At 37.2% G+C, this 6003-nt stretch overlaps 1 protein-coding gene across 1 annotated transcript in view; it reads right to left on the bottom strand.

The window, feature by feature from the left end:
- Positions 1-377, bottom strand: part of LOC127874898 (dehydrogenase/reductase SDR family member 7-like) — a 9417-nt gene extending 9040 nt beyond the window's left edge. Inside the window, exon 1 of the mRNA XM_052419576.1 lies at positions 211-377. The gene's annotated coding sequence lies outside the window, so the exon portion shown is untranslated. The remainder of the gene's footprint in view (positions 1-210) is intronic.
- Between the last annotated feature and the right edge of the window lie 5626 nt (positions 378-6003).

Raw genomic sequence — 6003 nt, 5'->3', positions numbered from 1 at the left:
TTTTATTTTGAACGAATTCTACCTTAATAAAATCAATCTGTGTACAGACAATTGTATAGATGAGCTCATTCAAAAGGAAATAGAAACGTCAACACTTTTTTCTATACGTATTTCATGCATGCATTACAACTGTTAAAACTTGTTTGTTGCGATCGTTTTTTACGAATGTTAAAGTCAGTTTACCACATGAATTGTAGAATCAGACTATACCTGTTCACGACGTGTACATCCGTCTATGGACACTACACTCCAACATCTTAGTAGATATGATATTGTCGGTGTATTGCTTTTCAAATGCAGAGATAAAATTTGACCGAGTAAGCCGATGTAAACACCCTCCAAAATGTTCACCTTGATTTAAAATCAAAGCGCTGAAGGCACTAAAGTTGTACGCTATTGCATAATCTTAGACGCAACTCATTTTTTTTTCAGAATATATCGCAAGTTTGGAATGAAGACAGGCCATTCAAATTTATAAAGAGTGTGTCTTAACGCACCGGTCGAGATGTGTGTGCACCGTTATTTACCAGTTTGCTATTTTGAATTCAATTTTGTATGGAACAGCAATATGCTTAAATTTGCTATTAACAATTCGCAATGAGATTTTTAAAGACCCTCGTCATGCGAATGCGGGTCTTATGCCATATGCGGTAGCAAGGCTTATTGTCCCCTACCGGTTTCACCGGAGGGGACTTATGGTTTGCGCTTTGTGTGTCTGTGAGTCTGTCTGTGAGTCTGTCTGTCTGTCACACTTTTCTGGATCCTGCGATAACTTTAAAAGTTCTTAATATTTTTTCATGAAACTTGCAACATGGATAGATGGCAATATGGACATTATGCACGTCATTGCATGTTGTTCCTACGTCAGAAATTGTGGTTGCTATGGCAACCAAAAAATAATTTCTGAAAATGGTGGAATTTCTGACAATGGTGGAGCCGGTAGGGGACCATATTGCTTGACAATAGCCTTGTTAAAAATGCATTCGTACGTTCTTTTTAACGGACGTGTCAACATTCTTCCAAGTCACATATCTTCGAAGGGTACACAAAATTGCAAAATTGTGTTTGCGCATCTTCAACGACTTACACCGCCAGTTGGACGATGGATAACTATATCAGTGAACAGACCGTCGGTACTTTGAATGACAAAACCATGATGGATCTAGAAGATCTTGTGTTGGTATATTTAAGACTCAGTGACACATCTTGCATTTAAAGAAAGGGTTGTGAATTTTGAATTACAAGTTAACGTGTAAAAGTCGTATAAACACCAATCGTGAGATTCGAGCCCATAAACCTCAGATGTCTGAATGTAACCAGCCTTAACAGTCTCATACTTTACCCACTGAGCTAGGCGGGCTTGAAATATTATCATCGTATTTATTTTAACCAAGTATGGATGTAAAATGTTAAAAGTTATATAAATCATTGCTTTTTAGAACGATGATTAATTGATTGTGTTCGATAAAAAAAAACACAACATTATCACAAATAATGTAATCGTTTTGTTACGTTTATTTCTAGTTAAATTATATGGTGAAAAAGTTATAACTGATTTTATTTAGTTAATTGTTAAAAGTTATAACATGGGTTAAACTTAGTATGATGTTTGTAAACATAATGTACATAGTCTAGTCCACGGTCCAATAGATAACATATTTCTTAAAGTAACTGTACCCGTTGCGACCTTGTCACGAGCCATACCCCTACCGAAAAAAGGGCAACCTCAAGTTTTGCGAGAATTACCGCACCATCCATCAGCCATCTCAGCAAAGTCATGCTACACATAATGTTCAATCGATTGAAAAGTAAAGCAGACTAACTGCTGGCCGATGACTGGATTCAGAGCTGGGCAGAGTACAGTGGAACAGATTTTCAACTGCAGAATAATCATTGAGAAAAATATGCAACGCCAAACGGGAGCGTATTCATAACTTTATGACTTAGAAAGCTTTCGACCGGGTGTGGCATGAAAGCCTACGCCATGTTATGACATGACTCATCATTGACAAAAGGCTGGTGAAAGTCATCCAAGAACACTGAAACCCCAGCAGCGAAGTTATTATCAATGGACAGAAGGAGGACTTCTTTAGGACTTCAGTGGGCGTCCGTTAGGGATGTGTGCTCTCTCCCGTCCTGTCCTTGCAAACTCTCCATGACTACCACACATATATCTCCATCAGTAAAAGACCCATCTCCAAGTAGAGATTCGCTAATGACATTGACCTCATCGGTGGCACCAGCAGGCAACTTCACGATCTCACCAACATACGCTATGAACGATCAGTGGTAAACTGGATGGATGTCAGCACGGAGAAGTCGAAGATCATGGCGAATGTCACGACCAACACCTGTGGAGACATCACCATGAACGACCGGAAGCTATAAGAAGTGACAAGCTTCACGTACTTGGGTGCAACCTTGTCAAAGGATAGTAACGGTACCGCTGAGGTCCAAATTACACTTCAACACCGTTATTTCGAAGTCGTCGGGACCGTTAAAAAAACTTCGGATTAACGATAATTCGAAATAAACATTTGACAGAAGACTTCTTTGATTCTGTAAAAAATGAAATGTTGTGGAATTCACATAGTTCAGTTACACGCTTACTGAAAAGCGTAAACTAGTCAGATAGCAATAGATTTCCACTTGTAACAAACGTAGGAATAAAACGATTATTTGTCTTGTTTTTATTTTTGTCTTATTACAGAACATATAAAATTAATGAATAGCACAAATTATCAGACATACATACATATTAATACATTTTCGGGAATAAATTAACATTTTTTTAACTAATACGCGATGTCTCTTTGAACAACGGCGTTCGCGCAGACGACAAAGGTGTAATTATCGGCTTTTGACGAGCCACGACAAAGGTGTGAAATTACGCTCAGTATTTTGCAGTTTTGACTTCGGATTAAAGATTGTTAATTAGTGCGAATTATAGTGTAGGGACCGACTGAATCACTTCGAATTAACGATTTCTTCGGTTTAACGAAGTTCGGATTAACAATGAAATTTTACATTAAACAAAGAAGAACCAATATCGGGACCCGAAAAAAACTTCGAAATAACGGTGACTTCGGATTATCGGTGTTCGAAATAACGGTGTTGAAGTGTACAATTAGAATGTCCATGGCGACCGCAGCGATTGTCAGACTGAGCAGGTTGTGGACAAGCAGTTCTATCTGCTTCCAAACTGAGTACAGGCTCTACAAGTCTAACGAAGTCTTCCTACTATACGGCTGTGAGATCTGGACGCTTCACGCGGATATTAAACGCAGGATACAGGTATTTAAACATAAATATCACAGAAGACTGCTCCGCATCTCTTACACGGAGCACAAGGTCTATGAGTTGTTCCGAAACATGACTGCAGCACGTGGCCCACAAGAGCCCCTACTGGCGATTGTCAAACGACGAAAGCTGGCTTGGTTTGGACACATCACCAGGCAAGATTCTTTTTTTATTCAGGGCCGTCAGAAGGAAACCGGATGGACGATGTGAAAGGGTAGACATCCCTTCCCATGGATAAATTACTGTGAGCAGCTCACAACAGACTTGACTGGAGTAGGATATCTGTAGCACCATACCCTATTTCACCCCTACGGCCAAACCGGTCAAGGGAATGATGATAAAGATGACCCGTTGCGAGTTGCGTTCATATTATAAGGTTCGGAAGACTCGCTTGTAATGCAACTTTTATGTTTTAGTATTTAATTGTAACACAAAGCAGGCAATGACATTTTGTTCAAGGATTTTACAATGGCCTCCAGATGTTTCTGTATATTTTTTTGGTACATGAACATCAACCTTTGGTCGTACGTGGAAAGAAAAAAGCATCTCATGTAGTCGATTTTCCAATAACTGTTACAGTATTACCTATAAACGTACAGAACCTTACACGCTCTTACACGAATTAGCTATCAAAAAGTGCCCCAATAGGAGCAACTTGGTAAAAACATCTGAGTTTTAATAATATTAATGATGCAACATAATAACTGATGTAATGGGCTATTTATAATATAAAACCTAGTTATGTATATACCAATCATGAATAAAAGGGGATATGTTTGTATTTACCTTTTTATGTTTCAATTTTACATTATACTTGATAATATATTAAAATGTCTCAAGATTTGACAGTGTTATTTAAAACTAAGGATAACGTAGTTCTATACATCGATGTAAACTTTGTATGACTGGTTCCTAAGTCATAACTTCATTTTCCTTTTTTACTGTTCCATAGTTCTTCTATCACATGTCTCATTTTGTATTATTCTTTATTTATTTATCTTAATAAATATATTGAAGTAAAGTAGATTTACGTTCCAGTTAGAATCACCTTTTAATGATATAAGCTTTAAGCCAATGTCTATTGAAACTGAGGTTAATTTATTACAACATAACAGACGAATCTTTAATTGGAAGTAAATGCTGTAATTCGACAATCAGATCAGTAAAGTTATATAAATGTCAACATCGTCGGGGAAAGTCGACACAATATCATTCAACGAACTATAACAGGGGCAGTCAAAAGTCATGCATGACGCTTGTATGAAATTGTTTTATTGAACTTGGCATTCACGATGAACCAATTACTGATATATTCAACCCATCCCCCTTGCCCTACCTTCAGACTGCTTCACTATCACCAATGGGAGGGGCAAAATGCAGGTTCAAGATCAGGAAGCGGAATACACGGATTTTATCTGAATGACTGTGGGGAGGTAATGTAGGCCGATTTCAAATTCGCAAAATAAAGACAAGCCCTTGAAGTCTAATGGTGAACATTGGCTGTACCTTCAGGGGGATGCTTAGAGAAGGATCATGTACATTGGTGAGGAAATCTATTCAGTTGCGTTTCTCCTAATTTCACGGCGACATCGGGATCAATGTCACATGGCAGGACACTCAAGAGAGGGAAGCTCATTTGCCGAGGAATAGCGAAACCTCAAGTCATGTTTACAATCATTCACAAGAGATACTACTAAGAATATAAGTTTTACCCGAGAACAAGAACTTACGATTTTAAAGGTTTTGTTTAATATTACGTTATAAGACACCTATCTTGAATCTGTAAACAATCCATCATATAGAGTTTTTGAGAGGTAATTGGTAAATGGTAAACGTTAAAGATACCCAATGCATTCTCAGTTGTTTAATTTAACTAAAGCACAACTTCAGCGGTACCATCTTGAGATTTGTTCAACTGTCATAACTTATAGTATCTAAATAGGAAACACTCTTAACATTTTGCAATCACCTAAATAAGTATAAATACGTTCTAAAGAATTCCGCGTTCGTAGCAAATAAGAGAAAGAGACATCATTTACCACGTTGAATTTAACCAACGTTCCGTTGTTTGTTTACTCTTTTTTTTTTACATAATATGACTTTCATGAAGATAACGCTACTAAAACTTCGCACTCTTGGAAGAAACCTATGAGAGGACACAGGTGTTTAGCGTGTGGCTATGATATTAATTAGTGCAAACATCATTTTGAATATCATATTATAACGAAAAATCAACTTTTCTGAAAAAAATAAATAACTATCAATTATATATCACAAAGTATTCAACTCGATATCACCCGAAAACAGGTTGCATCGCTTTAAACAGCCATTACTTCAACAATTTTTGCAGCGATTATCACGAACCCGGTCTTATTCAACGCAGAAATAAATTTCCTATCTGGAAATGTATAAATCTTCTTATATTTCTTTACATGGTAAATTTTCAAGAAATAAAACGATTCACACTTCGCTTGACCCAGTTGACACCGGGCAGACAGAATTCATGAATAAAATCTCCAGTTGTAAAGACACACCTTCGCATTGGACCAATGAAATTACTCGTGTGTTTAAAATGTCAGTTAGTTCAAATGTATGTAAACAAAGGTTTCAACATAAACATTAACATATCTGACGTTTGCATAATGCTTCGACACTTTGTCGTGCAAAATACTGTATATTGCGTACACACTTGAATATTTGACA

This window comes from Dreissena polymorpha, chromosome 3 (genome assembly GCF_020536995.1).
Source record: "Dreissena polymorpha isolate Duluth1 chromosome 3, UMN_Dpol_1.0, whole genome shotgun sequence".
NCBI classification, from domain to species: domain Eukaryota; kingdom Metazoa; phylum Mollusca; class Bivalvia; order Myida; family Dreissenidae; genus Dreissena; species Dreissena polymorpha.
Note: the sequence above shows the minus strand (reverse complement) of the source record. Positions and strands in the feature narration are given on the sequence as shown.